Source organism: Hyla sarda, chromosome 8 (genome assembly GCF_029499605.1).
Source record: "Hyla sarda isolate aHylSar1 chromosome 8, aHylSar1.hap1, whole genome shotgun sequence".
In the NCBI taxonomy this organism is placed as follows: domain Eukaryota; kingdom Metazoa; phylum Chordata; class Amphibia; order Anura; family Hylidae; genus Hyla; species Hyla sarda.
The window spans coordinates 215,798,247-215,821,742 of record NC_079196.1 but is presented as its reverse complement, the minus strand read 5'-3'; the positions used below and the strand labels follow the sequence as shown (position 1 = coordinate 215,821,742).

The window sequence follows — 23,496 nt, the reverse complement described above, 5'->3', positions numbered from 1 at the left end:
TTCTTGTATATAGGAGCAGTATTATAGTAGTTATATTCTTGTATATAGGAGCAGTATTATAGTAGTTATATTCTTGTATATAGGAGGCAGTATTATAGTAGTTATATTCTTGTATATAGGAGGCAGTATTATAGTAGTTATATTCTTGTATATAGGAGGCAGTATTATAGTAGTTATATTCTTGTATATAGGAGGCAGTATTATAGTAGTTATATTCTTGTATATAGGAGGCAGTATTATAGTAGTTATATGCTTGTATATAGGAGGCAGTATTATAGTAGTTATATTCTTGTATATAGGAGGCAGTATTATAGTAGTTATATTCTTGTATATAGGAGCAGTATTATAGTAGTTATATTCTTGTATATAGGAGCAGTATTATAGTAGATATATTCTTGTATATAGGAGCAGTATCATAGTAGTTATATTCTTGTATATAGAGGCAGTATTATAGTAGATATATTCTTGTATATAGGAGCAGTATTATAGTAGTTATATTCTTGTATATAGGAGCAGTATTATAGTAGATATATTCTTGTAGATAGGAGGCAGTATTATAGCAGTTATATTCTTGTATATAGGGGGCAGTAATATAGTAGTTATATTCTTGTATATAGGAGCAGTATTATAGTAGTTATATTCTTGTATATAGGGGGCAGTATTATAGTAGTTATACTGCGGGAACTGGGATTCAGTTGAAGTTTAGGAAGAAATTGTACAATTATGATTATTGGAAGAATGAAAGTTTGTGTATAGAGGACGCAGCTTCAGCCATTTGTAATCTGATTCTGGTAGTTGTGAAGTATTACAGCCGCACATGCAGGCAGCCTCAGTAGGTTAATGATTTACCTATAATAACGGAGGCCTCTCCATCCTGTTACAGAGATAATCTGCAGCCAATGACATCACTAAGGGCTTTTACCTCCAGCTGTTGCAAAACTATAACTCCCAGTATGCCCGGACAGCCAACGGCTGTCCGGGCATGCTGGGAGTTGTAGTTTTGCAACAGCTGGAGGTCCACAATTTGGAGACCTAAGCACTTTCAGCATTTTGATCACCCACATATCTTCTGAATTATTAAGCATTTTAGTCTTAGGTACACATATCTTAGTTTTGTGTATTGTCGTAAAGGCACCATGAACCCTAGAACTCTTCCCTAGTACATCCTAAGGTTCTTGGTGTGAGAGAGTGACTGGAATGGTGGTCAGGGATCGCCATATTTTCCCAAGGTTTTTGTCGTATGTGGATACCAGGTTTCCAGAAACGCATATCTCATCCAGGAAAAGCTGGGTGAGATATGGGGAATCCAGGAAATAGTTAAAGGGGTTATCCAGGAAAAAACTTTATATATATATATATATATATATATATATATATATATATATATATATATATCAACTGGCTCCAGAAAGTTAAACAGATTTGTAAATTACTTCTATTAAAAAATCTTAATCCTTTCAGTACTTATGAGCTTCTGAAGTTAAGGTTGTTCTTTTCTGTCTAAGAGCTCTCTGATGACACGTGTCTCGGGAACCGCCCGGTTTAGAAGCAAATCCCCATAGCAAACCTCTTCTAAACTGGGCGTTTCCGAGACACGTGTAATCAGAGAGCACTTAGACAACCTTAACTTAGAAAAGAACAACCTTAACTTCAGAAGCTCATAAGTACTGAAAGGATTAAGATTTTTTAAATAGAAGTAATTTACAAATCTCACCGGATTTCCAATTCAGCAGATTTTATTGCACATTACTCACAGCCGTAGTACAATTCACGGGGAGACGACGGATGGTACAAGGGGGGTACCACAGGGGTAGCCTCTCTTTGGTACCCCCCTTGTACCATCCGTCGTCTCCCCGTGAATTGTACTACGGCTGTGAGTAATGTGCAATAAAATCTGCTGAATTGGAAATCCGGTGAGTGCCGACTTTTCTTTGTTTTCTTATGCACTGATGGTATATTCTACGTGAGTCCGAGCACCACCGTATCCTCATTCCGCTACAGCGACTTAGTGTCCACTCGCCTTCAGGTACAGAAGTTAGCAGTGCCGAACTACTCATCTATACGCTATAATTAACAAGTCTGTTTAACTTTCTGGAGCCAATTGATATATATATAAAAAAAAATAATTCCTGGAATACCCCTTTAAATTCCCTGGCGAGACTTGGCTTGCTAGCGACTTTGTTAAGTCCTGTTATGAGGACTAGGATTTTTCTAGAATGAAAAGCAGGTTTGGTAATGGGGCCTTTCATCCCCTTTCTGGACCGCCAAAGTCAGCACAGGTGCTGAGGACAATCAATACTTGGCGTAACAAAGTCTGCGCTGAGAGGTTTTGAGGAACCTCTGATGAGAGTCCTGAGGTTTGTAACACACTTTTGCTGACTGTTTTGTTGGGTGGCTGGTAGTAAGCCACCTGTACAGAGATGGATGATTTTGTGTAGTTATGGCGGGACTAGCAGGATTTATTTTGTTGTCTAAATGTTACTTCCATGTCCCTGCCTCTGACTCCTGTTTTGCTGCTATTTGACTGGATCTACGGAACTAATTTCCCACATTGGTCAGTGAACAGAATACAAGCGTTACAGTGAAAACTGATACACAGACAGAAATGAATATTTTCGTGCATAACAATTCAAATCCATATTCTAGTATCTAGTTATTTTTTGGGAAGAATTGCTGTCGTAAAGTGTGAACACCGCAGGATCATGCAAGTTTTGTACTCGGGTTTGCATAGATAAACATTTGGTTATGAAGGTCACATCTCCTTTTCTGGGCCACCAAAGTCAGCACAGGTGCGGAGGCCGATTAATACCTGGTGTAACCAACTTCTGAGGAGAGTTTAAGTCCTGAGGTTTGCAGTCTGTAAAAGGGAACATTTACCTTGTGTGAGTAACACATTTTTACTGACTGTATTGTTGGGTGGCTGGTAGTAAGCCACCTGTACAGAGAGGGACAATTTTGTGGAGTTATGGCAGGACTAGCAGGATTTATTTTGCATTTGTATGTGTCTGAAGTTAAAGGGGTACTCCGGTGGAAAACTATTTTTTTTTATTAACTGGTGCCAGAAAGTTAAATAGATTAGTAAATGACTTCTATTAAAAAATCTTAATCCTTCCAGTACTTATTCGCTGCTGAATACTATAGAGGAAATTCTTTTCTTTTTGGAATACAGAGCTCTCAGCTGACATCATGACCACAGTGCTCTCCGCTGACATCTCTGTCCATTTTAGGAACTGTCCAGAGTAGGAGAAAATCCCCATAGAAAACATATGCTGCTCTGGACAGTTCCTAAAATGGACAGAGATGTCAGCGGAGAGCACTGTGGTCATGATGTCAGCAGAGAGCTCTGTGTTCCAAAAAGAAAAAGTAGTATTCAGCAGATAATATGTACTGGAAGGATTAAGATATTTTAATAGAAGTAATTTACAAATCTGTTTAACTTTCTTGCACCAGTTGATTTAAAAAAAAAAAAAAGGTTTCCACCGGAGTACCCCTTTAAAGGGGTACTCCGTCCCTAGACATCTTATCCCCTATTTAAAGGGGTACTCCGGTGCTTAGACATCTTATCCCTTATCCAAAGGATAGGGGATAAGATGCCTGATTGCGGGAGTACCGCCGCTGGGGACCCCCGTGATCTTGCACGCGGCACCCCGTTTGTAATCAGTCCCCGGAGAGTGTTCGCTCCGGGTCTAATTACCGGCGACTACAGGGCGGGCGGTCACACTCCCTCCAATAGACTTGAGGGGCGGAGCGTGACATCACACGGGGGCGGAGGCGTGATGTCACACGCCACCCGCCCTGTAGTCGCCGGTAATCAGACCCGGAGCGAACACGCTCCGGGGACTGATTACAAACGGGGTGCCGCGTGCAAGATCACGGGGGTCCCCAGCGGCGGGACTCCCACGATCAGGCATCTTATCCCCTATCCTTTGGATAGGGGATAAGATGTCTAAGCACCGGAGTACCCCTTTTAAGGATAGTAGGGGGGGTCCTGCCGTTGGGATCCCCCGCGATCTCTGGCCCAGCACCCCGGCACTCTGCTAGGCTTCGAGTGCCCATGGTCATCATGCCCACACCATTCATCTCCATGGGAGGGGGCGTGATGGCTGTGGTTGCTTGTAATCTGCATGCACAGAGTTCGCTCCAGTGGTCGGACCCCCCGCGATCAGACACCTTATCCCCTATCCTTTGGCTGTTTGTAGATCACATCGCCTTTTCTGGGCCACCAAAGTCAGCACAATAATTTGCATAACAAACCTCTGATTAGAGTTGGTGTCCTGAGGTTTGCAGCCTCGAAAGGAGGACCATTACCTTGTGTGAGAAACACAATTTTTATTGACTGTATTGTTGGGTGGCTGGTAGTAAGCCACCTGTACAGCGAGGGACAATATTGTGTAGTTAACACTGGACAAGCAGGATTTATTTTGTATTTGTGCCTGAAGTTATAGGCTGTATTTGTTTAAACGTTACTTCCGTGTCCCTGTCTGTGACTGCTGTTTTGCTGCAATTTGACTTTGTTCTACGGAGCTAATCACCCACATTGCTCAGTGAACAGAATGCAATCGCTACAGTAAAAACTGACACACAGACTAAACGGTAACAGGCAGTAATGGATATTTTTCAGTATCTAGTCTTTTTTTTTTTTGTTTTTGGCGGGGGGTGGTGGTATTGCTATCGCACAGTGGGAACACGTCACCAGGCGCATACAATTTTCGTACCAGGATTGGTAGAGATAATTTGCTTATGTTTTGTAGGTCACAGACGGCAGCAGCGCGCACTCTCTTAAACAGCGACAAGTGATGTGAGAGAGCGCAGACAGAAATTGTAGGCTGCCAGGAGGCGCACCCCTGCGACCGCTGACAGATGTCACCACACCGCTTCCTGTGGTTGGTCTCAGTTAACTTGGTGAGTGATTGTTATTCAGTTAGACGCTTTGCTGCAGCAGTACTCTCAATACTTTTATTTTTATCTTTTATTTTTTTTAATTTTTTTTGCACAGTTTTAAGGCGACTGATCCCGGGGAAGGACGGCGGGGGACCCGCACAACGTCCCGGAGACACACGACATGACCTGACGAGTCGCAGGCAGCTGTCACCTACAAGGTGGTTGAAGCTGGTCCTGACCTAAATATAGACTGGCATGTCACATGTTATCTGCTCTTTAAACTCCTGGACGCTGAGGACGGTAAGTACTTTGTTATTCCTATTAGTCGCCATAGGGATTAGTCGCTATTGCAAAACTACAACTCCCAGCATGCCCGGACAGCCGCTGGCTGTCCGGGCATGCTGGGAGTTGTAGTTTTGCAACAGCTGGAGGCGCCCTGGTTGGGAAACACTGCTCGTGAGTCTACTGTTTTATACACAGATCATTGTTATGTTTTTTTTACATTTTTAAATTTTTTATTATTGCATAAATAAAGCCGGATTGGTCGAAAAGTTCTGCAACTTTTCTAAAATACTTTACGTTTCAGTTCCTCGCCATTTTTAAACATCTCCTCTTCTGGGAATTCCGTTTTTTTTTTTTTTAATTTATTAATTTTTTATTTATTTTTCGTTTTTTTTTTTTTTTGCAAAGTGTAAAAAAAATAAAAAATAAAAATGACACGACCTTAGTCACCGTAACAGAGCAGAGAATTTGTTACAGTGTATCAGAGCTCTGTCTTGTAATGAGTCAATGACTTGTGTGTGTTAGATGTAATCTGGTCCAATGAATCTGTTTCCAAATGTATTTTAGGATGCAAAACCTTTTCTTTCACACACATTATATATATATATATATATATATATATATATATATATATATATATATATATATATATACATACAGTCATGGCCATAAATGTTGGCACCCCTGAAATTTTTCAAGAAGATGAAGTATTTCTCACAGAAAAGGATTGCAGCAACACGTTTTGCTATACACATGTTTATTCCCTTTGTGTGTATTGGAACTAAACCAAAAAAGGAAGAAAAAAAAAAAGGAAATTGTACATAATGTCACCAAACTCCAAAAATGGTCTGGACAAAATTATTGGCACCCTTTCAAAATTGTGGACAAATAAGATTGTTTCAAGCATGTGATGCTCCTTTACACTCACCTGGGGGCAAGTAACAGGTGTGGGCAATATAAAAATCACACCTGAAAGCAGACAAAAAGGAGAGAAGTTCACTTAGTCTTTGCATTGTGTGTCTGTGTGTGCCACACTAAGCAAGGACAACAGAAAGAGGACAAGAGAACTGTCTGAGGACTTGAGAACCAAAATTGTGGAAAAATATCAACAATCCGAAGGTTACAAGTCCATCTCCAGAGATCTAGATTTGCCTTTGTCCACAGTGCGCAAAATTATCAAGAAGTTTGCAACCCATGGCACTGTAGATAATCTCCCTGGGCATGGACGGAAGAGAACAATTGATGAAAGGTGTCAACGCAGGATAGTCCGGATGGTGGATAAGCAGCCCCAAACAAGTTCCAAAGATATTCAAGCTGTCCTGCAGGCTCAGGGAGCATCAGTGTCAGCGCAAACTATACGACATTTAAATGAAATGAAACGCTATGGAGGAGACCCAGGAGGACCCCACTATGGAGGAGACCCAGGAGGACCCCACTATGGAGGAGACCCAGGAGGACCCCACTGCTGACACTGAGACATAAAAAAGCAAAACTACATTTTGCCAAAATGAACTTGAGTAACCAAAATCCTTCTGGGAAAACGTCTTGTGGACAGATGAGACCAAGATAGAGCTGTTAAATATAGCACATAATTCTACTGGTTACATAAAAAGAGAATGAGGCCTACAAAGAAAAGAGCACAGTACCTACAGTGACATATGGGGAAGGTTCAGTGATGTTTTGGGGTTGTTTTGCTGCCTCTGGCACTGGGGGCCTTGAATGTGTACAAGACATCATGAAATCTGAGGATTACCAAAGTATTTTGGGTCGCACTGTACAGCCCAGTGTCAGAAAGCTGGGTTTGTGTCAGATCTTGGGTCTTCCAGCAGAACAATGACCCCAAACACACGTCAAAAAGCCCCCAGAAATGGATGACAACAAAGCGCTGGAGAGTTCTGAAGTGGCAGCAATGAGTCCAGATCAAAATCCCATTGATCACCTGTGGAGAGATCTTAAAATTACTGTTGGGAAAAGACGCCTTCCAATAAGAGACCTGGAGCAGTTTGTAAAGGAAGAGTGGTCCAACATTCCGGCTGAGAGGTGTAAGAAGCTTATTGATTGTTATAGGAAGCCACTGATTTCAGTTATTTTTTCCAAAGGGTGTGCAGCCAAATATTAAATTAAGGGTGCCAATAATTCTGTCCAGACCATTTTTGGAGTTTGGTGACATTATGTCCAATTTGTTTTTTTTCCTCCCTTTTTTGGTTTAGTTCCAATACACACAAAGGGAATAAATGTGTATAGCAAAACATGTGTTACTGCAATCCTTTTCTGTGAGAAATATTTCATTTTCTTAAAACATTTCAGGGGTGCCAACATTTATGGCCATGACTAAATAGTATAGTATAGTAATAATAGTAATAATTATAATAATTTAAAAAAATAATACTAATAGTACTAATAACTATAATAATATTACCAATTACAGTATTATATATATATATATATATATATATATATATATATTATTACTGTTTTAATAATATTAATAATAATATAATTATTATTATTATACTTTTTATTGCAATATGATTAAACTTTATACAAAACTAGAATCCCCCTTTGTAGAGTTTTTTTTTTATTTTTGTTTAGGAAAGTGGACAACCTTAAATCACACCGCCATATAGTCCCTTTAAAATGTCTTCACACATCAGGGCCTGAAGTGATGTCACTGATAATGATAAGTGATGTCACATGAGATCTCAATAGGTGTCGCTATACTGATGATATTATGCGATGTTAATGGACTGATGATGTCATATTGGGCAATTCCACTGCACTGATGACGTCACTATACTGATTCTGTCACAAATCGAGAAGCCACCACATTGATGATGTCACATTAAGAGATATATGTACTGGTTGTTATATTGAGCGATATCACTGGACTAATGGTGTCATAGTAAGTGATGTTATAAGACTAAAGATGTCATTGTGGTAGAGGGTGTGATGCAGGGCAGATGGCATTAACCCCTTGTATTCGTGACGCCAGGGTGTGGTTAATCCTCAATACCACCTGAAGATATACCGCTGGATCCTGGGCTAGGCACAGGGGGCAATAATGACTCAGACGCCAAGTTACAGAACAACGTTAGCTTTACTGAATTAGACAGGTGGAATAGTCTATACAGCTTAGCCAGGCCCACGGAGGTGACCAGTGACTTCAGAGACCTTAGGGCTTGCTGGGACTTGCAGTGAACTGGGACAATTTTGGTGCAGGCCACGCTGACTGAGGACAGGTTGACTTTGACTGACTTGACTGGGACTGACTATACCCCGTTTGTAGCTTACCAGGCTCTGACTGGGACCTGGGGGTTGTGGACTGGTAGACTGGTGACTGTGTGGTTGACTTGTGGCCTCCTCTGGACTCCAGACACTCTCTTAGGACTTGACTGCACTGGACCTCAGCCAAGACTTAACTGGAATCAAGAGAGCGAGCTCCTCCCAGGGCTTATATGGGGGAGACTAGGAGGGGTCCCATAGGTCACCCTAAGGTCACATGGTCACTGATACCTCACTGGGTTACAATCACATGACAACTGTTTAATGACATGACAACTGTTCTTAAAGGGGTACTCAGCCCCTAGACATCTTATCCCCTATCCAAAGGATAGGGGATCAGATGTCAGATCGCCGGGGTCCCGCCGCTGACATCACACGAGGGCGGAGTTGTGACGTCACGATCTTCCGTCCTCGTGGTCGGGAGGAATTAGCCTGAGAGCCTCCAGCCCTTCCAGAAGCAGTTACAGGTGGGTGGTGCTTGCTATTTTGCGGGGATCCCCAGCAGCGTATAGGGGATAAGATGTCTAGGGGTGGAGTACCCTTTTAAAGACATAACACTTTTATTTACACAGCAAAAAGATAACTATACAAGGGGGACAGGTGCAGGGGGCCCTTGGGGACACTGCAGGGAGGCTGCCTGACAGGACAGCAAGGGTACAGGGGTACAACTCCTGTACTGGGCCACCGCATCATGTTAAAGGGGTACTCCGGTGAAAACCTTTTTTCTTTGATATCAACTGGTGGCAGAAAGTTACACATATTTGTAAATTACTTCTATTAAAAAATCTTAATCCTTCCAGTACTTATTAGCTGCTGAATGCTATAGAGGAAATTCCTTTCTTTTTGGAACACTGATGACATCACGAGCACAGTGCTCTCTGCTGACATCTCTGTCCATTTTAGCAACCGTGCATAGCAGATGTATCCTAAGGGCAGCATGGTGGCTCAGTGCCTTGCAGTGCTGGGGACTTGGGTTCAAATCCCACTAAGGACAACAATAAATAAAGCGTTATTGTTATTATAATAACGTCAGCAGAGAGCACTGTGCTCGTGATGTCATCAGAGAGCATTTCAAAAAGAAAAGAATTTCCTCTGTAGTATTCGGCAGCTAATAAGTACGGGAAGGATTAAGATTTTTTAATAGAAGTAATTTACAAATATGTTTAACTTTCTGCCACCAGTTAAGGTTTTCACCGGAGTACCCCTTTAAGTGATAGTCTTTGGGATGTCATATTTAGCAATGTCACAGCATAGATGATGTCATATTAAGCAATATCCCTGCACTGATGATGTCATATTAAGCAATATCCCTGCACTGATGATGTCATATTAAGCAATATCCCTGCACTGATGATGTCATATTAAGCAATATCCCTGCACTGATGATGTCATATTAAGCAATATCCCTGCACTGATGATGTCATATTAAGCAATATCCCTGCACTGATGATGTCATATTAAGCAATATCCCTGCACTGATGATGTCATATTAAGCAATATCCCTGCACTGATGATGTCATATTAAGCAATATCCCTGCACTGATGATGTTGTCATACCGATTGTAGTCACTGACACGGGTGCAGGACTCTTTACTCTGATCCCATGTACAATGACATGCACCATGTGAGGTGGGTCTCCAGCAAGCAGAGGTCTTGATAATGGTGACAATATAATACACAATGTTAGCTCAGCGGAATAGTTTGGATTAGGGATGAGCGAACTTACAGTAAATTCGATTCGTCACGAACTTCTCAGCTCGGCGGTTGCTGACTTTTCCTGCATAAATTAGTTCAGCTTTCCGGTGCTCCGGTGGGCTGGAAAAGGTGGATACAGTCCTAGGAAAGAGTCTCCTAGGACTGTATCCACCTTTTCCAGCCCACGGGAGCACCTGAAAGCTGAACTAATTTATGCAGGAAAAGACATCAACTGCCGAGCCGAGAAGTTCGTGACTAATCGAATTTACTGTAAGTTCGCTCATCTCTAGTTTGGATGTCTGAGGTTGCCCTGTTGACATATCAGTCGTCTCGTACTTTCCGGACACCTATACCTACATACTTCTGGATTAGGCGTGTGCACTATAAATACAGAGCCTGGCGGAGCGATCAGACGACTGTACTAATATTATTGTATTATGGCGACATTTATTCCTAATATTTTACCACCGTCACAGAAATATTGTGGCAGGCCTCACCGTGTGCAGATATAATTCTGTATGGATACGTTACAGTGACAATCATCCCTGGATTTGTAGCATTGTATGAAATATGCCATAGACCAGTGTTTCCCAACCAGGGTGCCTCCAGCTGTTGCAAAACTACAACGCCCAGTATGCCCAGGCAGCCAAAGGCTGCCTGGGCATGCTGGGAGTTGTAGTTTTGCAACAGATGGAGGCACCGTGGTTGGAAAACACTGCCATGGACTATAGGAGTAGCTGACTCTTCTATAGTCCATCAAACTGTCGGTGGATTGATAAAGCTTTTCTTTTTATAAAAGGCTGTCCGGGCATGCTAAGAGTTGTAGTTTTGCAACAGCTGGAGGCACCCCTGGTTGGTAAACACTGGTATAGTATATGGTGCAACATTCCGGAAGTTGGGGGATTGGTTGGATGAATACCGGCCATTGCATTGCTGGTATTTTTTAATATAAAAATACTGGCAGGGTGACCAAAATACCGCCTGTGCCGGTAAAATGCCTGGTGGAAACCTACACACTGATGATGTCACAAAAAATGATGTCCATGCACTGATGCTGTCACATATTATGATGTCACCGTATTGATGATGCCATATTAGCTTTTGCTATACAGATGCTGTTACATATAGTGATATCACCGCACTGATGATGTCACATTAGGTGTCACTATACTGATGATGTCACATGTGATGTCACCGCACTGATGATGTCACATTAGGTGTCACTATACTGATGATGTCACATAATGTAATGTCACCGCACTGATGATGTCACATTAGGTGTCACTATACTGATGATGTCACATAAAGTGATATCACTGCACTGATGGTCACATTAGGTGTCACTATACTGATGATGTCACATAATGTGATGTCACCGCACTGATGATGTCATATTAGGTGTCACTATACTGATGATGTCACATTAGGTGTCACTATACTGATGATGTCACATATAGTGATATCACCGCACTGATGACGCACTGTATTGATGCTGTCACATAATGTGATGTCACTTCACTGATGATGTCACATTAGGTGTCACTATACTGATGATGTCACATATAGTTATATCACCGCACTGATGATGTCACATTAGGTGTCACTATACTGATGATGTCACATAATGTGATGTCACCGCACTGATGATGTCACATTAGGTGTTACTATACTGATGATGTCACATATAGTGATATCACCGCACTGATGATGTCACATTAGGTGTCACTATACTGATGATGTCACATAATGTGATGTCACCGCACTGATGATGTCACATTAGGTGTCACTATACTGATGATGTCACATTAGGTGTCACTATACTGATGATGTCACATTAGGTGTCACTATACTGATGATGTCACATTAGGTGTCACTATACTGATGATGTCACATTAGGTGTCACTATACTGATGATGTCACATAAAGCGATATCACTGCACTGATGATGTCACATTAGGTGTCACTATACTGATGATGTCACATAATGTGATGTCACCGCACTGATGATGTCACATTAGGTGTCACTATACTGATGATGTCATATTAGGTGTCACTATACTGATGATGTCACATAAAGCGATGATGACGCACTATATTGATGCTGTCACATAATGTGATGTCACCGCACTGATGATGTCATATTAGGTGTCACTATACTGATGATGTCACATAAAGCGATGATGACGCACTATATTGATGCTGTCACATAATGTGATGTCACCGCACTGGTGATGTCATGTTCACTGAGGATGTTGAATAATAATTTTTTATGGTTTTTTCTATAAAATGTAATTATCCTCAATAAGAAATGGCGCTTCTCTAACTATGATCCATAGAGGGCTCTTCAGTCCCATTCGGGCCCAGAGGATATCATTCAGGTGTCATCATGGCTGCCGCGAGCAGGTGACGTCATGTGAAAGTGGACGGAGGCCGCACTACACAGAGACCATTGTGGGCTTTCACCCGTCATTCATTGAGGTTCCCATATGGACGGAGCCGTGGAGAATGGCTTCACAAGTTGCCAGCACAGATGTGGGGTGACTCATTCGGGGGCCAGGTTTTTTTGGAAGAGGGCGTCAGGAAGGAAGAGAGAGAAATAATAGGTCTTCCTGAGGCATCGGCGGGGCTCAGCCTTCCATTTCCCTCCACAGAATCTCTATAGATAAAGCCGGCAGTGGACAAGAGGCCGGGCACGCTGCCAGGACTGCCCACCACTCCTGGTTACGCCACAGACTAATTGGGCATCTGGTTAATCTGTCAGAAGCCAAGGGCAGATCTGTTAATACACAATTCATTATGGAGGAAAAGACCCAGGTGGGTGGCACAGACATAAGACATGAATGGGACGCCGGCTGGATGGAAAATTCCTATATTGGCCATGAATGCCCACCGGCTTATAGGCTGCATTCCCAGACTTAGGACCCGCTGCCCTGGGGTACCTTCATGTGTTAACCTCTTACTTACCAGTAACCCCATGAACACCAACATTATGGTATTGCTGGGCAAGAGAAACACATAGGGCGAGATTTATCAAAACCCGTCCAGAGGAAAAGTTGCTGTGTTGCCCGTAGCAACCAATCAGATCGCTTCATTCATTTTGCAGAGGCCTTGTTAAAGGGGTACTCCGGTGCCAGAAAGTTAAACAGATTTGTAAATTACTTCTATTAAAAAAAATCTTAATCCTTCCAGTACTTATTAGCTGCTGAATACAACAGAGGAAATTCTTTTCTTTTTGGAACACAGAGCTCTCTGCTGACATCATGACCACAGTGCTCTCTGCTGACATCTCTGTCCATTTTTAGGAACTGTCCAGAGCAGCATATGTTTTCTATGGGGATTTTCTCCTACTGTGGACAGTTCTTAAAATGAACAGAGGTGTCAGCAGGGAGCACTGTGCTCGGGATGTCAGCAGAGAGCTCTGTGTTCTAAAAAGAAAACAATTTCCTCTGTAGTATTCTGCAGCTAATAAGTACTGAAAGGATTAAGATTTTTTTAATAGAAGTAATTTACAATTTTTTTTTTTAATAGAAGTAATTTACAATTTTTTTTTTTATAGAAGTAATTTACAGCCGCATCTATGTCTTTTATTACTGTAACGCGGTCAAGTGATCACCAGTCTGTCTCACATCAGGTTATAGTGCAGAGGAAGTGGTCAGTCCTGGGTCAGCTGACTTCCTGTGAACTACAGGTAAGCACAAGGCATACCCAAGAACGTCTCCATTATTCTCTAATAATAACCTGTGCTGCATTATATAAGAAAAATAATAACAATAATCCCAGAGTGCTTCTTTACTGACCAGGCAGAGGTAGGAAGAGGGAGCAGGGAAGTGTCTGTGTATAGATGTGAGACCAGAAGACTCAGGACTCTAACTACGCAATGGCTGACTATAATTGGCCACTCTGAAACATGTGGCACATCATTGATAATTCATATGATTGGAGATACGTCTTAAAGGAGTACTGTGGTGCAGTAAAACTTATCCCCTATCCAAAGGATACAGAATAAGTGATCACGGGGGTCCGACCAATTGGACCCCCAGGATCTACTGCACGGCACCCGCCTCTCCCCAGGAACAGAGCGTGTCAACCCCGGCACAAAGCCACAGCCGACCCACCCCCTCCATGTATCTCTATGGGAGAGTCAAAGATACGGCCAACATGCTCCCTTATGTATATCTATGGGAAAGCCAGAGATACCCGAACGCGTGCGTTCGGGTATCTCTGGCTTTCCCATAGATATACCGTACATAAGGGAGCATGTTGGCCGTCACTGCATGCGAGGGTCGACAAACTCCCTTCCTGGTGGAGAGCTGGGATGCTGTGCAGGAGATCGCCGGGGTCCCAGTGATCGGACCCCCGCGATCTGACACTTATTCCTTATCCTTTGGATAGGCGATATCTTTTACTGCAGCGCAGTGCTCCTTTTAAGGTGGCTTCACACATAGGTTAGCGTCTAACAAAAACATTGTACGGCCTACAGCTCTCCCTCCCAATCCTAGCTAAAAATCCAATATGGCTGACCCTTCTCTTTACTGGCATCGGCCAATGGAGGGAGTCAAGAGGCCACCATATACACAGGGCCATGTTTGGTGATCAAGTGCCATGGGCGACAACTTGTGAGGGGAAGCAATAGGTGTTGGTTGAATTAAATAAATAAATGTAAACATATTAGATAAATGGCTGGTCCCACAGAACCAGACGGGTTTGACTGACACATAGCTACGTATCGCCATCTTTAATCTCCCAACAAGTAACCTTGGTGCCTGTGCCAGGCTGTGCAATCTCTACTACTTCTATCTCATTGTATTAGAAGACATTTATCTATACGTGTGGCGAGCTAGTCAAGATCAAAGGAAGGTGATGACTTTACCGTGCGCCTTATCTATAAGAGGGAGGGAAAGGGGAATAAGGAAAGAGATAAATGGTGGGACAAGCAGATGATCGCCCAGACCCACCATACTCATTACAGTATACTAGACTGTGTGCACCAGCAATACTTCACCCCCTGCTGGTCCTTGTGTTGCCCCCTGTCCAATGAGTGTGGTAGATCCTGGACAGGAGACACGAAGGGGTCATTTACACTCGTGTGGTGTCGGGGTGTGATGGTAGGAGCAGATGGTATTAACCCCTTAGTGTTCGTGACACCAGGGCGTGGTTTGCCTATGTAACCACTCGAAGGTAATCCCGTTAGTCCTAGGTTAGGCAGGGGTAAAGAATAGTCCAAGGCCAGGTTAATGTTAACTGTGGCTTTACTGAGGTTGACCAGGTCTAACAGTCCTTACAGAGCAGTAAGGTTCCCAGAGAAGTGACCTGTAACACAGGGGACCTCGCAGCTTGCTGGGACTTGCAGTGACTTGACAGACTTTAGTGCAGCCACGCTGACTATAACTGACTTGACTTGACTGACGATAGTGACAGCAGACAGAGATGACTTGACTTACTCACTTGTGGCTGTGATTTAGGCTTGAGGCCTCCAGATGTGCTGGACACTGGGTCTGAGACGTCTGGACTGGACTTGACCTCAGCAGAAAGTGTGTAGAAAGAGAGAGAGATTTTAGTACCTCCCCCTCTTATAAAGGGGGGCTGAGCAAGGAGCCCATAGGCTAGCTGCGGGTCATCTGGTCACCTGGTGCTCTCTGGGTAACATAACATATGACTTAAACATGTGATAACCATTATCATGTGACTAACAATCATGTGACCATATCAAAGGTCCTTTACACTAAATATACAATCTATATATTATATGGGGGAACACTGCAGGAGAGCCCTGAGGACATACAGGGACTCAACCTGACAGGACTGTAGGAACATATACCGTACCGGGATACCACACTAGTGATCTCCATGCCGTTACAAAACTACAACTCCCAGCATGCCTAAACAGCCAACATACTGGAAATGGATATTCCTAAAAGCAGAGGCCTCAAGCTACTAGAGATTCCCCCGACTTGGGCATTACAGTCCTGATTTTGGGATTCTCAGAAATTGATGTTGGCTAAACCTTCTCTATCTTGACATCTACTGTCAGAGAAAATGTAGGAGTCCCCCCCCCCCCCCCCAAAAAAAAACAAAAACCTTTGATTATTGTTTCTCAACCAGGATGCCTCTAGCTGTTGCAAAACCACAATTCCCAGCATGCTCTATCTTTATACTACTGCTACTGTTATCTCTATGGGATCAGGATATATAGTAGTTATACACCTCCCCTCACAGCTCTCTCTGTATACTGCTGCTGTTATCTCTATGGGATCAGGATATATAGTAGTTATACACCTCCCCTCCAGTTCTATCTGTATACTGCTGCTGGTGCTATCTCTATGGGATCAGGATATATAGTAGTTATACACCTCCCCTCACAGCTCTCTCTGTATACTGCTGCTGCGATCTCTATGGAATCAGGATATAAAGTAGTTATATACATCCCCTCCAGCTTTATATGTAAACTGCTGCTGCTATATCTATGGAATCAGGATATATAGTAGTTATACACCTCCCCTCCAGCTCTATCTGTATACTGCTGCTTTCTCTATGGGATCAGGATATATAGTAGTTATACACCTCCCCTCCAGCTCTATCTGTATACTGCTGTTATCTCTATGGAATCAGGATATAAAGTAGTTATACACCTCCCCTCCCAGCTCTATCTGTATACTGCTGCTGCTATCTCTATGGGATCAGGATATATACTGTAGTAGTTATACACCTCCCCTCCAGTTCTATCCATATACTGCTGCTGGTGCTATCTCCATGGGATCAGGATATATAGTAGTTATACACCTCCCCTCCAGCTCTATCTGTATACTGCTGCTGCGATCTCTATGGAATCAGGATATAAAGTAGTTATATACATCCCCTCCAGCTTTATATGTAAACTGCTGCTGCTATATCTCTGGAATCAGGATATATAGTAGTTATACACCTCCCCTCCCAGCTCTATCTGTATACTGCTGCTGCTATCTCTATGGGATCAGGATATATACTGTAGTAGTTATACACCTCCCCTCCAGTTCTATCCATATACTGCTGCTGGTGCTATCTCTATGGGATCAGGATATATATAGTAGTTATACACCTCCCCTCCAGCTCTATCTGTATACTGCTGCTGCTATCTCTATGGAATCAGGATATAAAGTAGTTATATACATCCCCTCCAGCTTTATATGTAAACTGCTGCTGCTATATCTCTGGAATCAGGATATATAGTAGTTATACACCTCCCCTCCAGCTCTATCTGTATACTGCTGCTATCTCTATGGGATCAGGTATTTAGTAGTTATACACCTCCCCTCCAGCTCTATCTGTATACTGCTTGCTGCTATCTTTATGAGATCAGGATATATAGTAGTTATACACCTTTCCTCCAGCTCTATCTGTATACTGTTGCTATCTCTATGGGATCAGGACATATAGTAGTTATACACCTCACATCCAGCTCTATCTGTATACTGCTGCTATCTCTATGGGATCAGGATATATAGTAGTTATACACCTCCCCTCCAGCTCGATCTGTATACTGCTGCTATCTCTATGGGATCAGGATATATAGTAGTTATATACCTCTCCTCCAGCTCTATCTGTATACTGCTGCTATCTCTATGGGATCAGGATATATAGTAGTTATACACCTCTCCTCCAGCTCTATCTGTATACTGCTGCTATCTCTATGGGATCAGGATATATAGTAGTTATACACCTCCCCTCCAGCTCTATCTGTATACTGCTGCTATCTCTATGGGATCAGGATATATAGTAGTTATACACCTTCCCTCCAGCTCTATCTGTATACTGCTGCTGCTATCTCTATGAGATCAGGATATATAGTAGTTATACACCTCCCCTCCAGCTCTATCTGTATACTGCTGCTATCTCTATGGGATCAGGATATATAGTAGTTATACACCTCCCCTCCAGCTCTATCTGTATACTGCTGCTTCTATCTCTATGGGATCAGGATATATAGTAGTTATACACCTTCCCTCCAGCTCTATCTGTATACTGCTTGCTGCTATCTCTATGAGATCAGGATATATAGTAGTTATACACCTCCCCTCCAGCTCTATCTGTATACTGCTGCTATCTCTATGAGATCAGGATATATAGTAGTTATACACCTTCCCTCCAGCTCTATCTGTATACTGCTGCTGCTATCTCTATGAGATCAGGATATATAGTAGTTATACACCTCCCCTGCAGCTCTATCTGTATACTGCTGCTATCTCTATGGGATCAGGATATATAGTAGTTATACACCTTTTCCACCAGCTTACAATTTCCCATTATACAGACATGACATAATAAATATAGGGCTGTACATCTATAGCCATAATAGGAAACTATTCCATATATTAGTTCCACTAATCCCTACTTCCCCGCACTGTTTACAGCCCGGACCAGGCCTGTCCCCCCCCCCCCTCCCCCTCCCCCTCCCTCGGGATTACGGTAAAATAAATCCAATAGTGTGAAAAGAGAATATAGAAGCTTGTTCTGTAAACACAGGCGGGCCCTAAAGAGGAAAGCTGGCATGTAAATAACCAAAATGTAAATGATATGTCAGTGTCACCGAGGGCCAGGAGGGCCGGTGCTCATAGACATGAACGATTTAGATGATATTTACTAGTGTTTCCAACCATGGTGCCTCCAGCTGTTGCAAAACTACAACTCCCAGCATGCCCGGACAGCCGAAGGCTGTCTGGGCATGCTGGGAGTTGTAGTTTTGCAACAGCTGGAGGAACTTTGGTTGAGGAAACACTGCCGTAAGCTATATACATCAATGCAGAATTTCAACATAACCGCAGAACCTGGGGTCCCAATAGGTGCGTATACTGCAAACTTGCAGACCAGGCCAGATCAAGGTCTACAAAGGCCATTAGCAATACATGAGTGGGGGCCACAAGTAGAGATGAGCGAACTTACAGTAAATTCGATTCGTCACGAACTTCTCGGCTCGGCAGTTGATGACTTTTCCTGCATAAATTAGTTCAGCTTTCAGGTGCTCCCGTGGGCTGGAACAGGTGGATACAGTCCTAGGAGACTCTTTCCTAGGACTGTATCCACCTTTTCCAGCCCACCGGATCACCGGAAAGCTGAACTAATTTATGCAGGAAAAAGTCAGCAACCGGCGAGTTGAGAAGTTCGTGACGAATCGAATTTACTGTAAGTTCGCTCATCTCTAGCCACAAGGAGTCGAATGGAGAGTTTTATGCTGGTTATACACCTAAGATAGACAGCTATCTCTCCAGATCCCTTTTACACCTGCATGGTCAACCGAGCCGAGCGTGCATGCGCTCTGAATGGGGAAAGGGGGCAGAAAACATTTGCCAACTTTGAAGACTAGACCAGATTAAAGGGGGTACTCCGGTGGAAATTTTTCAACTGGTGCCAGAAAGTTAAACAGATTTGTAAATGACTTCTATTAAAAAATCTGTACCCTTCTAGTACTTATTAGCAGCTGTATGCCACAGAGGAAATTCTATTCTTTTTGAATGTCTTTTTTTTGTCTTGTCCACAGTGCTCTCTGCTGACACCTGATGCCCGTATCAGGAACTGTCCAGAGCAGGAGAAAATCCTCATAGCAAACTTATGCTGCTCTGGACAGTTCCTGACACGGACAGAGGTGTCAGCAGAGAGCACTGTGGACAAGACAAAAAAAAGAAATTCAAAAAGAATAGAATTTGCTCTGTAGCATACAGCTGCTAATAAGTACTGGAAAGGTAAAGATTTTTTAATAGAAGTCATTTACAAATCTGTTTAACTTTCTGGCACCAGTTTTCCACCGGAGTACCCCTTTAATGTCTATATAGGAAAACATGAGTGGGGGCCACAAGGAGCAGAATGGAGAGTATAAAGCTGGACGTACATGTAAGATACACAGCTATATCTCTCGATCCTCCTAAACACATGCACAGTCGACTTTGCTCAGCGTGCATTTTCTCTGAATGAGGAAAGGAGGCAGAAAGCCGCTGCCAGATTCCTCTAGCTGGAAACAAAAGGATCGGACAGTTGAAATCCAACATGCCCAATCCTAGCAGGCCACCATACCGATTATATGGGAGGCCAACCATGTCTAGCTTTACTGGCATAATACCACCCAAACGGTACCATGCCTATACAACGCACTGCCACATGTTGCCACCTTATAGTGCCATAGCGGTAGTACAAAGTAATGCGTCCATACAGTGTCTGCAAGGAGCCATCAAGGAAGATGCTTGGACCAGGCCCTAAAATGAATATACACACACATGTGGTGGCCCAGTATGGGATGATGTTTCCCCGTACCTTCCCTGTCCTGTCAGGCAGTGTCCCTCAGTGTCCCCAGGGCCCCCTGTAGTTGTTTCCTCCATGTAAATAGGTTATGTATTATATTGTGTATTGTACCTTTTAATAAATGTGCCATGTGATGGTTACCCAGGAGGTACCAGTGACCAGTTGACCCCAAAGATGACCTATGGGCTCCCTGCTAGTCTCCCCCATATAAGCCCTGGGTGGAGATAGCCCCTCTCTCTCTTTTGAGTTCTGCTCTCTCTTTGTACTGAGGTCCAGTCAAGGCGTGCCTATAGTGTGTGTCCAGAACAGTGGAGGCCTCAAGTCCGGTCCCGCAGCCTCAAGTCCGGTCCCGCCGCCTCAAGTCCAGTCCCACCGCCTCAAGTCCGGTCCTGCAGCAGTGTGTGTCCAGAGCAGTGGAGGCCTCAAGTCCGGTCCCGCAGCCTCAAGTCCAGTCCCACCGCCTCAAGTCCGGTCCTGCAGCAGTGTGTGTCCAGAGCAGTGGAGGCCTCAAGTCCGGTCCCGTGGCCTCAAGTCCGGTCCTGCGGCAGTGTGTGTCCAGAGCAGTGGAGGCCTCAAGTCCGGTCCCGCAGCCTCAAGTCCGGTCCCGCCGCCTCAAGTCCAGTCCCACCGCCTCAAGTCCGGTCCTGCAGCAGTGTGTGTCCAGAGCAGTGGAGGCCTCAAGTCCGGTCCCGTGGCCTCAAGTCCAGTCCCACCGCCTCAAGTCCGGTCCTGCAGCAGTGTGTGTCCAGAGCAGTGGAGGCCTCAAGTCCGGTCCCGCGGCCTCAAGTCCGGTCCTGCGGCAGTGTGTGTCCAGAGCAGCGGAGGCCTCAAGTCCGGTCCCGCGGCCTCAAGTCCGGTCCTGTGGCAGTGTGTGTCCAGAGCAGTGGAAGCCTCAAGTCCGGTCCCGCCGCCTCAAGTCCGGTCCAGCGGCCTCAAGTCCGGTCCTGCGGCAGTGTGTGTCCAGAGCAGTGGAGGCCTCAAGTCCGGTCCCGTGGCCTCAAGTCCGGTCCTGCGGCAGTGTGTGTCCAGAGCAGTGGAGGCCTCAAGTCCGGTCCCGTGGCCTCAAGTCCGGTCCCGCCACCTCAAGTCCGTCCTGCCGCCTCAAGTCCGGTCGGTGTCTTCATTGCCCCCCGTGCCTAGCCCAGGATCCAGCTGTATACCTTCGGGTGGTTAAGGCTAAACCACGCCCTGGCGTCACAAACACAAGGGGTTAATACCATCTGCCCCTAGGGTAACAACTTCTGCTCTGCACCACACACCCCGCTGCCATACCACACATATATATAAGTTATAATACAGTGCCTTGGTCTCCAAACTGCTGGGAGTTGTAGTTTTGCAACAGCTGGAGGTCCACAGTTTGGAGACCACCGCCATGCATTGGGCACAGCTGTCTGGGCATGCTGGGAGTTGTAGTTTTGCAACAGCTGGAGATCCACAGTTTGGAGACCACCGCCATGCATTGGGCACAGCTGTCTGATGTATCTTCCGGCCTCCTAGTGCCCCCTAAGCAGATCACTTTATAACCATAAACCTTTTATCCAATTCTCCGGCGCTCACATCGTGCACGGTAACCAGGAGGTCAATGCCGCCGCTTCAGCCTCCGCTGTCTGATTTTATTATATTTCCATTAGTTCAAACTGCTGGCGACATCTACTCACTGTCATTCTCTATTGTCTGGGATGCGAGGAAATAAAAACAGGCTAATGATGGTCTGGGGGGTCCCCAAGAGACCACCACCCCCCTCCCCCTCATCAGACTTATCATTATCACTTGCATTATACACATTTAATGTTCCGGTGAGTCAATTGATTGCTGTATGTCTGACGGCTGTCAACAAATGGAGCAGGAAGGTGAGGAGACTTAAAGGGAAACTCCACCTCTGAAAGAAAAAATAGACAACATCGTGGAGTTAAAATTCCTAAAATGTTGAGCGACTTTGTAAATACTTTTCTTTACTCATTCGGGGAGATTTATCAAGAATTGTGCAAAGTGAAAGTTGAGCAGTTGCCCATAGCAACCAATCAGATGGCTTCTTTCATTTTTCTGAGGCCTTGTTGAAAATGAAAGAAGCGATCTGATTGGTTGCTATGGGCAACTGGGCAACTTTATCTCGGCACATTTCTTGATAATTCTTTACCAATAAGTGAGGAAACGTTGACCGGTTGCCCATAGCAACCAATCAGATCTCTTCTTTCATTTTTTTTCTTTATAAAAACAGCGCCACCCCTGTCTTCAGGTTATGTGCGATATTGCAGCAAAGTGAATATAGCCAAGTTGTAATACCAAACACAACCTGATGACAGGGGTGGCGCTGTTTTTGGAAGAAATCAGCTCTGTTTTTTTTTTCTATTTCAGGATAACCTTGCTGGCTGATAATCATCTATTTATTCCAGTGTTTCCCAACCAGGGTGCCTCCAGCTGTTGCAAAACTACAACTCCTAGCATGCCCGCACAGCCAACGGCTGTGCGGGCATGCTAGGAGTTGTAGTTTTGCAACATTCCTAGGACGCCGCGAGGTCAGGGCCTGGTTTTATGGTATTTGTCACTAAAATAATAATCACATAAAGCAAAGGTATTGGCCTATAAAATGTGTTTGGATAAGGCAGAGTAACCTTGGTGAGCGATGGGGACAGCAGATGGGGATTAATGCAGCGGGCCGGCCTGCCAGAGCACCAGCACGGACGAGGACGCCTTTCAATTTAAAGGGACATTTATCTCGGTGGGAAAGGGTTTTGGCTTTTCTTCCTTCTACCCTGGCCCTGTATCTGAATACCCAGGTCCAGGCTAAGGGACTTGTTGGCACCAATTGGCGCCCAGCTCTGGGGTCCTACCCCGGACTGTCTACAGCTGACCATAGACCCATTTCTATTCCTCCCACTAGTCGTTCTCATTTCCCTTACACCATTTAACAGGCCCAGCAATGATTCCACGATGCACTACAGCAGTGGTCTACAATCTGAGGCCCTCCAGCTGTTGCAGAACTACAACTCTCAGCATGCCCGAACAGCTTGCTCATGATGCACTACAACATGAGTCTCCAACATGTGGCTCTCCAGCTGTAGCAAAACTACAACTTCCAGCATGCCCCAA

General features: G+C 44.2%; 1 protein-coding gene across 1 annotated transcript in view; it reads left to right on the top strand.

Annotated features, from left to right (window-relative positions):
- Window positions 1-4,761: 4,761 nt before the first annotated feature.
- EPN2 (epsin 2) overlaps window positions 4,762-23,496 on the top strand; it is an 82,491-nt gene continuing 63,756 nt past the window's right edge. Inside the window, exons 1-2 of the mRNA XM_056535559.1 lie at window positions 4,762-4,902; window positions 4,997-5,181. The gene's annotated coding sequence lies outside the window, so the exon portion shown is untranslated. The remainder of the gene's footprint in view (window positions 4,903-4,996; window positions 5,182-23,496) is intronic.